Source organism: Corvus moneduloides, chromosome W, assembly GCF_009650955.1.
Source record: "Corvus moneduloides isolate bCorMon1 chromosome W, bCorMon1.pri, whole genome shotgun sequence".
NCBI lineage: Eukaryota > Metazoa > Chordata > Aves > Passeriformes > Corvidae > Corvus > Corvus moneduloides.
The window spans coordinates 14599740-14612011 of record NC_045510.1 but is presented as its reverse complement, the minus strand read 5'-3'; positions in this window follow the sequence as shown (position 1 = coordinate 14612011).

The following is a 12272-nucleotide window of genomic DNA, read 5'->3' as shown; positions in this document are numbered from 1 at the left end:
TTAGGAAAAGAATGGTGGAAGAAGCTCAATTTCTTCCTCTTATGTGTTACAGCTGGTCTAATATTTCTCCCTTGCTTGATCCCCTGTTTTATTCGGCTAATCACCCGCGTAGTTCAAGGCATGCAAATTGTGGCAATGCCTACCGACCCAAAGTTGGCTATGTCTGGAACAGCACAAAAAATTATGGTATTAAAAAGACAAAGTGATATAAAAGACCCTCTCGAAGAAACCAAATTGATCTGTGAAAAGAACGAACGGACATTAGAAGCCAAGAAAAATGAATTATTGCTCAAGCCAAAAGATTTATAAAATAGAAAAAGGGGGGGATTGTATAAACATATATTGTAATATTGGCTTCTCGCAAGTATTAAGGTAGATATTATATAATGTTAGAAATGCTTTTTGCTGTGTGGATGTAGTTTTCTCTCTTTTTAGCAAGGATGTTAGCAAGTGTGAGCAAGTAAGATAACCTCCAAGCAAACAGAGGATGAGGCCCGAGAAGCTGCTAATCAACACTTTGTCCAGAGAACAAAAGGGCCCAAAGGCTACTCTGCCTGGAGAACCGGGGGTGGCCAGGAGAGCCTCGAGCCCTTATCACCGCTCTGCCTGGGAGGCCAAAGAGGCCAAAGCTGCAATCAGCCCTGGCTGTCTGGAGAATTGAGACCCACCCTACTATCAACTCTCACCTAGTGAGCCCAACCCCAAGAATCAAAAGAAATAAAACCGCAAGGCAGAAGAATACGCATGCTCTAAAAAGGCGGAACCAAGGAGTGGCCATGCAGAACAGCTCCTGGAAAAGTTTGAATATGCATAGAGAACAGACAGTAAAAATGGTATAAAAAGGACTAACCTGGAGCACCAGATGTGCTCTTGGCAGAGTGCCAAGGCACCCGGCCATTACCTCTTTGCTTTATTTTATGTGTCTCTTATTGTCTTTATATTAAACCCTTTAAATTCTCACAGGAGAGTGAACCTCGTTTTTCACGTGGCCAAGCATGAGTGACAAAATTGACTCTTAGTAAAGCCTGCCCAGCTACTGTCTCGGGATCTATCCCAGAAAATTGCTTCGTATTTCTCTTAAGTCTCTCTAACCATTCAGTTGGAGACTCTTCCTTTCCCTGTTGCCCTTCAAAAGCCCATTTTAAATTCTGCCCTCGAGGTGCTGCCTCTTTTATTCCTTTGATTATTAAATTACAGTAATCATTCATATTCCTTTGCCCAGCCTCTTCATTGTGATTCCAAGCAGGAGATGTCAATGGCATCTTCTGGTCTCCTGGTAGTCCCTGCTGGTTTTCTCTTTCCCAAAATCTCATACCTGCAACTCTAATCATTTCTCGTTCCTCTTGAGAAAATAATATTTTCATTATTGCTTGCATCTCTTCCCAAGTGAAAATATTTGGGCCTAAAAATTGATCTAATTGTTCAGCTGTACCCATCGGATCGCTAATAATCCTTTGATCTCCTTTTTAAAATTTCTGACCTCTGAAGAAGTGAGGGGGACGTTTACAAATCCTGTTCCCCCAGCTCCCATTGGAGCTTCCCTTAAAGGGAACAGACGGACTTCCCCATCCCAATTCTTGTGTCCTTTTTCTCTTATGATACTTCTTTCCTGTCTTGGGGGGGTGTCGGGAGAGGGCTGTTCTGTAACTGAGCTCCCCGTACTTTGGTATTTTCCTTCCTCTTTAAGAGGAACAGCAGAAGCGGTCGTTGCCAGGGAACGGTGCAGGCAAGGGAGTGGGGGTAGGAGGTGGGAGTCCTTCCCGAAACTGATGCCTCCAGGAGTAGGGGGGCATAGGCGGGGACTGCCACCGGAACCGCCAAGGGGACAAGTTCTTCTGGCGGATACCAGAGTTTGGCGTGGACTCTCTGCACTCGGTCCACAGCAGTCATGGCGGCAGGACTCTGTGCTGCCAGTGGACCCAGCGTGTCCCGCGGGGCCGAAGCCGGGTTCAATGGAGCAGTGGCAGACAACGCAGCAGGGGCAGCGGCTGGTGGAACGGCCGCGGACATCGGAACCGGGGCCGGAACTGGGGCCGCCGCCGGGGCCGGGGCAGAGGCAGGGGCGGGTGGGGCCCCAAAAGCGGCGGGCTGGGCTGCCGCGGAATAGATACCCGGACTAGGGACGGGCGGGACACCGAAAGCGGCGGGCTGGGCTGCCACTGGACCCGCAGGGGCTGGAGGGGGAGGCAGGAATTCCGGGGCTACCAGCGGAGCCGTGGCAGGCAACGCAGCGGGGGCAGGGGCTGATGGAACGGCCACGGACATCGGAATCGGTGCCGGAGCCGGAGTAGGGGCGGGGGGGACTCCATAAGCGGTGGGCTGGGCTCCCACAGGACCGGCAGGGGCTGAAGGGGGTGGCGGGAACACCGGGGCTACCGGCGGAGCCGCCGCCGCTGGGACAAGTGGTGGAGCCGCGGGTGGTGCCATAAGAGCCAGGACAGGCGGGACCTCGGGCCCCAGGACCGGCGGTGCAGCTGCGAGTGGCGCAACAGGAGCCTGGGCTTGGAGGGGCAAACGGGAATGGAGGGGGAAATGCTTCCAGGGGGTCCCAGCCCTTCTCTTTCTTGTTTTCCCTTTTCTTCTTTTCTTGGGTCTCTGACAACTTAAAAATTCTTATCCCCTTAGGCTCTGTTTCCCACCCAGCATGAAGCATACTTGCCTTCTGTGTTAAAGGGTTCTTTTGAATTTACAAATACTTGTAAAGCCTGACAGATCTAAACTTCAAAAGAGCCATACCTGGGCCAGAAAACACGGTCAGGTCTTATTTCCTTCTCGGCCCAATCAAACATACAAAACTGTATCATTTTGACTTTGCTCTTTTTTCTTGTACTTGGGTTAGTATTCCAGTTAGCTAACATAACTCCCAGAGGGCTTTCCTGGGGTATCTCTGCTGGCACGCCTCCATTCCCTTTTTTATTTCCTGATTCTTGCTTACTGGTTTTATGTCCCACTTTCTCAGAATCTTATCTACCCTTCCCAGGCCCTTGTTTCCCACTATTTTTTTTTTTAATAAAAAAGCAACAATTCGGACCCCAACCCCTCTTTCCGCTTTCCTCTCCTAGAATACAAAAGTTCCCTCCTCTTAATACAATATGCCTCCCTCCAGAAAATAAAGTTATATTTCAGGGTTTAACATTTCTATCACATACATTTTCATTCATTCTCACTCACTCCTTTTTATTGTTCCAATATCCCTTTCTCAAGCACTTACAGTCACAACCACACAAGATTAAGGTACCTTTTAATTTCAAATCGTTGGCTAATATTCACCCATGGGCCCAATGTTCCAGGTTTCTTGGATTAATCCTCAACTTAGCAGAATTAAGCCTAAATTTCTTGGGTCCAACCCTCAATTCGACAGTGTCAAAACCCAAATTTCTTGGAGTAATCCTCATTTTGGCAGAATTGAGCCCGTATTTCTTGGATTTTTAATCCTCAATCCGGCAGTCTCAAAACCTAAATCTCTTGGATCCAATCCTCAACCTGGAAAATCGTATGGGGCTCTTTTACTTTTTGTCTTGTTTCCTCGTGGTTTGTACTAGGAAACTCTTGACTCCCTTTCTTCAAGCATCCAATCCCTCCCCTGAAACCCAGTCCCAGTTAAACTGGGGGTTCTTTCACTCCTTTTATCTTTCACTTTGCCTCTTTACTGACTGCTTCCCTCTTGGTGTTGGGGTCCCTCCCCCGCCATGTAGCCCTGGGAGAGGGGCCCTGAGGGGACAGACATGGGGTTTCCCTGCCCCTGCTCAGTCTCGTTCCCCATTGGTTGGTTTGTGTTCCCCTGCGCGGGCAGAAGGACCCTTGGTCCCGTGACTGGAACAGTTCCTCGGCAGAGCTCCGGCCATGCGGCTGGAGAAATAAACATCTCTGAAACAGCTATCAAGAATCTGTCTGTCCATATATATTTCCTTTCCACGGGACTCCTGGTTTGATATATGCGTGTCGCAGGATCCCCACTGCAACAAATGGTGGCTAATGCGGGCAGAATGATCCCCGATCCCTAAGCGACTGATTTGTGTGAGTAAACCCTGGAAACTTTGGATTCCTCTTCTTGGTTTTGCTTTGCTATTCCATATCTAAACTATGGAGGAACGGTGGGAAGACTCTTGGCTCTCAGAGCCGCATATGGACATTTATCTTAAACTTAAAATGATTATTGAACAACTATTTGTAAATTTTAGCTTGATTCAAGCTCAAAAAGAACTGAAACACTTCCTGGCATGGTTGTTTAAGAACTTTTTCTATGTTTCTTGGGATTTAATTCTTACCAAGGGCTTTTGGAAAACCGTTTGGACACAGTTAATATTGGAGTCAAAATATATGCCGATGGAAGAATATTTTCGTGAATATTATTTAGTTACCGAGACTGTTGAGCAATGTCAGCTGTGTCTTGGCGAAGGGAAGCCTGGCGCAGGGACCGTGCGGCCCAGGCCACGTGCACCGAGCGCTCTGCGAGCAGCGGAGCCAAGCGAGCCGCAGTGTCGGCGGCGGAGCGAGGCCCGGCGGGACCCGGCAGTGCCCACCCGGCCGCGCGCAGCGCGTGGTGGAGCGAGCCCCGTGAACGCCCGACCGAGAGGGGCGGCGCGCGGGCGGCGGCTGGCGGCGATGGCGGTGGAACGGAGCCGTGCCCAGCCGAAACGTGCGCTGGAGCGGAGCGCGGGGGAGTCGTCGCTCAGGGGCCCGGCCGAGACGTGGGTGCAGCGCCTGGCAGCGGCAGCGAAGCTGCGACCAGAGGAGGCGACGCGCGGAGAACTGAGCGGCGCGGCCCGGCCCGGCCCGCGCAGCCCCGAACGCGACCCCGGGAAGAGCGCGCAGGCACCAGCAGCCCCGACAATTCCAACATGGGAGCGACTGAAGGAGAGAGCAAAGACGCAGCGAGACAGAAAACAGCAGCCACTCGGAAAAAGGAAAAGATCATAGTACCTAAGATCTTAGGGATAGTAAAATGGTATAATGTTAAGCAAAATTATGGTTTTATAACAAGGTGTGACAACCAGCAAGACATATTTGTGCATAGAAGTGCTATTAAAAAGAATAACCCTGAAAAATGCATCCCAAGCTTGGGAGATGGAGAGGTGGTGCAATTCAAAATTATACGAGGTAGAAAAGGGTTACAAGCATCGCAGGTCACTGGGCCTGATGGTGTTCCTGTAAAAGGCAGTATATATGCAAAAAATCGTAGTCATGTTAGACAATATCTCCATTGTAAACCCCCCCTACAGTCTCCCTTTCCTAATCCCACCTTTCCCTTTTACCCTATGTCCTATTACCCCCAGTGTATTCCCAATCTGTTTTTTCATCCATGGTTTCCCTCACAAAACCATGCTTTTGCCAATTGTTTCCCCAAAAATCCCTTTCCAATGCCGAGTGGGGGATGAAAAGGGGGAGGGAAGAAATTAAACCCTCTCCTGCCTCAGTTTCCCCACAAAGCATGCTCAGAGAGTTCTGTCTCCCTTCTGTCAGCCCTAAGATGTTCCACAGAATCTATTTGGACATTTAAAGACTCAGGAGGGTGGCTTGTTTTGTTTTGAAACTGTTCTTGTTATGTTTATCCAGTTGTTTTCATTCTCCTTTTATTAAAATAAAACGGGTGAGATGTTGGGGTCTCCCCACCCGCCATGTAGCCCTGGGAGAGGGGCCCTGAGGGGATAGACACGGGGTTTCCCTGCCCCTGCTCAGTCTCGTTCCCCATTGGTTGGTTTGTGTTCCCCTGTGCGGGCAGAAGGACCCTTGGTCCCGTGACTGGAACAGTTCCTGGGCAGAGCTCCGGCCATGCGGCTGGAGAAATAAACATCTCTGAAACAGCTATCAAGAATCTGTCTGTCCATATGTATTTCCTTTCCACGGGACTCCTGGTTTGATATATGTATGTTGCAGTATCCCCACTGCAACATCTTGGGAGAGTAGAACTGCAGCCTCAGAAGCTCCTCACTCGCTTCTCAGGTCTGGGGGTAACCAGCCCGCGTCTCATACACACATTTTCATCCCCCGTATCCGCTCCCCCCCAAGAAAAAAAGGAAAGAAAAAAATACTCACCTTTCTCTGAGCCTTCATGCACAAGATTTTTACGTGCTTAACTACCGCGGTATCTTAGGGAGCCTTTTCTTTCCTTTCTTTTTGCTTTATTGTCTCCTCTTTTTTCCTCTGGGTGTTTGACCTGCAAACCCCCCGACCCACGCCGGGAAACACAAAGCGAGGCCGCTTAAAGTGGGTGGGGGCGCCCCCTCACTCTGGGTTCCCCGGGAGATCTCAGAGGTGAGGTCTTTTTCCCCGTACAGGCCACCAATTGTGAAAAACAAGGTTCACTCTTTGTGAAATTTTAAAAGAAGTTTAATAAAAGGGACAATTAGGAAACAATAGCAAAAAGGGTATTACGGCTGGGTGCTTTGGCAGAGATCCAAAGGCACACCTCTACATCCAAAAGATCGTCTTTAAAAGTACATCTCTTATTGCATATTCATCACAATCATGCATGATTCATAAATTCTTTGGAGTTTCTATGTATAATCCCATCAGCCTTATCTTCCTCCTTGGCTCCATTCTGTCTCTGCTCCCTCCATAAATTCTTCTCTCTCTGGTTTCTTTTAGTGGGGGGGGGGGGGGGGTTCCGAGTGCTGGGGAGACCGGCCAGAGTCACGATACAAACACCGATACGATTTGAGCATCGTGCTTCCTTTATTGTTTGCTTACACTCACTTATATCTACTTTACAAAGATTCACGCCCTGTTCCCACGGGACAGCCTCTAAGCAGCAGAGGAGCCGACCAGTGTGTAACTTTGCCAAGGATTTTCAAGGCTGCCTGCTGCCAGGTGTCTTTCAAGCCTGTCTGCAGCCTGAGGCCCCTTCAGGGGTTCTTCCCTAGCAACCCTGGGGTGCCCAGACTGCCCAGACAGTCCTGGGGTATCATATGCCCCTGTTCCACAAGGAATCCCTCTACAGTTTCTGGTTTTTCTTCTTCTCTGATAAGATACTCCAGAAATGTGAAGACTTTCTCTGCCTATCTTTTTTAAATTGACTACATAAACAATAGACATTCTATATCATCTAGGTAAAGTTTTTCTAACATTAAGTAACATGCAAAAAGCCAACATCACAATACATTCATAACACTGGTTAACCGGGGACATCTCAGATGACTGGAAGCTGGCCAATGCGATGCCCATCCACAAGAAGGGCCAGAAGGAGGATCCGGGAAACTACAGGCCTGTCAGCCTGGCAGTGCCTGGCAAGACTATGCAACAGATCTTCTTGAGTGTAAACACATGGCACCTACAGGATGGCCAAGGGATCAGACCAAACCAGCATGGATTTAGGAGGGGCAGGTGGTGTTTGACAAACCTGATCTCCTTTTATGACCAGGTGACGCACTTGGTGTATGAGGGGAAGGCTGTGGACGTTGTCTACCTGGACTTCAGCAAAGCCTTTGACACCATCTTCTATAGCATACTCCTGGAAAAGCTGGCAGCACACAGCTTGGACAGGTGCACCCTTCGCTGGGTTAAGAACTGGCTGGATGGCCAGGCCCAGAGAATGGTGTTGAATGATGTTGCAACCAGTTGGCAGCCAGTCACTAGTGGTGTCCCCCAGGGATCTGTGTTGGGCCCAGTCCTGTTTAATATCTTTACTGATGACCTGGAGAAGGGCATTGAGTCTACCATTAGCAAATTTGCAGATGACACCAAGTTGAGTGCAAGTGTTGATCTGCTGGAGGGTAGGAGGGCTCTGCAGAGGGACCTAGACAGGCTGGATTGATGGGCCAAATTCAATGATATGAGGTTTAATGACACTATACCGTGCCGTAAATTAAGTCCCTCCTGATGGGAGAGAATTTACTGAAAGTCCTTGCAAGGAGTTTCAAAGATAAAGCGAGACGTTTCCTTGAGTTTCAATGCTTCCAGATAGTTGTTTATTAAGTCTTATCAAAGGAACAGAGCCACTAGCGTGACCCAGGTACAGCATAGAAGGAAGAAAAGTAGGAGTGAGACTAATTATCAAGATTTACATAGCCTTTTAAAGATATTTTAACCAATAGTTACTAAAAATGTACATTGTTTTCACTTTCCTACCAATTATTTAGTAACACGACTAGGAACTGCGGAATTTTCTATCCAATCATTCCAAACTACTTTTACTGCAGAATATGGAGTAGTAGAAGAAGGAGAAGAAGGTTTAGAGAACAACAACAATCCTCCATTTTGATATTTTTTACTCTTATCTATTTACTACAAAGAGAAGCCCAAAACCTCTAAATTTTTCACCCTGTGACAATCTTACATAGTAGTCTATCACCTAATTCACACCACTGTATTTTCTAGTTTTTGTCTGACTGTTGGTAATTTTTTCCAAGGTTGGAAGCTAAAACAGTGTTATTCAGGGGAGTAAGAACCCTTAAAAACAGGCAGAGAAATATTCTTGGCACTCTGGGTTCCTACAGTTTAACAAGCCCAGGTGCTGGGTCCTGCACTTTGGCTGCAACCCCATGCAGCACTACTGGCTGGAGACAGAATGTCTGGACAGCAGCCAGACAAAAAGGGACCTGGGGGTACTGATTGATGGCAGACTGAACATGAACCAGCAGTGTGCCCAGGTGGCCAAGTAGGCCAATGGCATCCTGGCCTGTATCAGGAATAGTGTGGCCAGCAGGACTAAGGCAGTGATCATCCTCCTGTACTCGGCACTGGTGAGGCCACACCTTGAGTATTGTGTCCAGTCCTGGGCCCCTCAATTTAGGAAGGATGCTGAGATGCTTAAACGTGTGCAGAGAAGGGCAACAAGGCTGGTGAAGGGTCTGGAACACAAGTCCTATGAAGAGTAGCTGAAAGAGCTGGGGCAGTTTAGCCTGGAGAAAAGGAAGCTCAGCAGAGACCTTATCACTCTCTACAGCTATCTGAAAGGTGGTTGTAGCCAGGTGAGGGTTGGTCTCTTCTCCCAGGCAGCTAGCAACAGAACAAGAGGACACAGTTTTAAGATGCGCATGGGGAGGTTTAGGTTGGACAATAGGAAGTTCTTCACAGAAAGGGTGATTGGGCATTGGAATTGTCTGCCCTGGGAGGTGATGGAGTCACTGTCCCTGGACATGTTTAAGAAGAGACTGGATGTGGCACTTAGTACCATGGTCTAGTTGACAACATGATGTTAGGTCATAGGTTGATGATCTCAAAGATCTTTTCCAACCTAGTTGTCATGGGTTAGCCAGCATAGTCTTGGAAGTGATGTTCTCGCAAAGAAGTGCTTACAGCTTCCCCCCGTGACCTGACAGAACCTATCAGCTGGCCAGTTTGAATATGGACAATTCTTTAAGCCACTTAAAATTGTGACCGCCTATTACAATCCAGTTTAGACCCAGAAAAGCAAAGCAAGCTAAGTCTCTGTGTATAAACCAAAAAGAACTTAGAAGGTTCAAAATATTCCCAGAAATGAGATAAAAACCAAACGAGGTTAGATGTTGTTGCCAAAAAATAGATGTATTTTATTTAATAGTAAAAGAGGCAAAGTGTGGCGATACGGTTGCGAGACAGTCGGCGATAAAAGAGACGGGGCAGATTGCTTGGATGCAATAAGCCGATTTTATTGATACAGGGTCGGGTTTTTATACCTTTCAGTTATATAAGCAGTTATATAAGCAGCAATCACTATAACAACCATATCTATGTTTCTTAATAACATTGCAAAACTAGAAGCTAGCACTATCACAGGTACATACCAAGCATACCTTTTATGCTGACTTTTTCATTATAGGCCTTACTGCCTGCCACGGTTTGCGGCCTAGCAGCGTTAGCGCGTCTACTTCTGACATGAGTTTAGCAGTGCTCTCACTTCTGCTTTCTAGCTGTATCTCCACATCTCCCCCTTTCTTATCCACAAGTAAAATTTTCTTTGTTGACTTATCGATCAGTCTCTGAACACATTGCAAAACACATGGCAGACAAATCATTATAAGCAACAGCATGGCTAAAATATAAATTCCTGCTTTAGCTAAATGCTTAAGCCAGCCAGTGAGTCCCCATTCTCCAAGTATGCTTCCAAGCCAGTCGTTATCATTCATAACTCTCAATTTGTTAACACTATTCTGAAGGGCTTGGATGTTAGCATGAATAGACAGGGAGTGATCAGACAGGTTCATGCAGCATAAGCCTTCAAATTCATCACAGCCGTGTCCATGTGCTAAAAGCAAAAAATCAATTGCAGCTCTATTCTGCAGTGTAGCATGTCTTACGCTATCTACGTCTGTTAATAAGCCTGTTAAAGCAGAGCTAGTAGCATTAGTTTGTTTTGCAAGCCAGCAGCCAAGGTTATTCAAAGTTTTCAGAGCATGAGCCGTTCCGATAGATGGAATGATAGATGCAAACACTCAGGCTCCCAAGTTCCAAGATTGAACGTTATCATCACAGTCTTGGCTATATGTGTGTGTGCTGCGTTTTGCTCGCACCAGTTTATGCAAAGAAGGCAAGTTCCTTTGAAAAGAGTGAAACATAGTTAGTCGTCCGAAAGTACAGGGACCTCCTATAGCTTTGCCTGGTATTCCCTTCCATGCTCTGTTTCCACATATCAAAAATATATTGTCTAGCAGTCCAATAGCATCACTTCCAGGAGTGACTGGTTGGGGCAATGTATGGTTACACCAGGCAGAAGCATTGGTGTAAATTCCTGTTCCTGAAACATCTAAGCCAAATTTTCTGCTGGGGCGGTTAGTATAGTTTAGATAAAAACATGCAAAAGACTGCATAGACCCAAAGATGTCCAATTCTTGGGGCTGCATAGGGAGAGGGGGAAAATTAAGGACCTTATTTACTCCTAAATCCCTGTCGTTAGAAAAGTACCATCCGGCTGATTCACCAGCCCTTTTTCGCCAACTTTCTTGGCACCACCAGGTTGGCTCAATTCGGCCCATAGCAGTACACTCCTTTCGAACTGTCAAATTAAATAAGGTATCCCATTCACTTTTCACTAAGGGCATAGCCACCAAACAGGTCTGGAAAGGGTCACCAGGGGAGGTCATAGATAGGCACAGCGTAGACTCATTTAAAGATTCAGCAAGCGTGAGCCAAACATTACGTTCTGGGAGGGGTGGCATTGTGGCCACTTCTCCATCATTGAGAAGGAGCCCTGCTAAGAGAGCTAGTCTGAGAAGGCATGTCTGTCTCCCAAAGATACCATTGTGGAGGCCAGCCATAACCATATCCGCACACAAATTTTAAAATGAGACAGTTACTATAAGATTGGCATAAAGGATCACAGTGTGGACAATTGCTACGGCAGCGATGCAATATGCAATACCACCACTTTTGACACTTTCGACACTGACACAAAACCCACACTTGATGAAAGTAATTTTTACAAATAAAACAAGGAATAGGATTGCTCTCAAGTCCGAGTTTCTCCTTAAACCGTTCCCAGTACTGTTCACGGAGAGAGACTTGACCTGCAATTATATTTTGTACTTCTATTGGAGTGGGTCGTCCCTGGAAATCAAAAAGAGGTGTAAAGTCAATAAGTCCTCTGGAATTAAGTAGAAGCTGGCCGAGCTGATGATCGGAGAAATCAGGAAGAGGCGTAACTTGAGGCAGAGGCCGGGATGGCCGGGGTCTCTGCTGATAGTGTGCCAGGGTGATCGAGATCTTCAAAGTCCTCAGGAGAAGCTTTTAAGGATTCTCTGAAGGGTCTCACACTCTTGGCTGGGATCCACCTCGGGCCACTCTCTGTAGAAACACAGGCAAAACCCCTTCCCCATGTGATGAGGGGATAAGGTCCCAGGATCTTACCTGTTTCTGGGTCCTTAACAAGGACTGGGGCCTTCTGTTTGACTTCTAACTGTCGGTTACTGCCGAAGTGCCTTACAATTGGGGGGTTGGGATCCATCAGGGAGCAATTTAAAAAGTTGAATACATACAATGCTTTCTGCAAGCGTTCAGCTGGGGTAGCATTCCCCATTCCCCCTTTCTGTTGTAATAAAAGACGTTTAAGTGAACTGTGGGCTCGCTCAATAATAGCTTGGCACGTGGAGGAATGAGGAATCCCCGTTTTGTGTGTAACTCCCCAAAGGGCAAGGAAGTTTGCAACTCTCTGCGAAATATACGCTGGACCATTATCAGTTTTAATCTGTGAAGGAATTCCCAAGACTGCAAAGGCACTTGCGAAATGACGGCAAACATCTTTCGCCGATTCTCCTGTATGACAGGATGCAAACAGAGCACCTGAAAAGGTGTCTATAGAAGAGTGTATATATTTAAGTCTGCCAAATTCAGGAAAATGAGTAACATCTGTTTGCCAA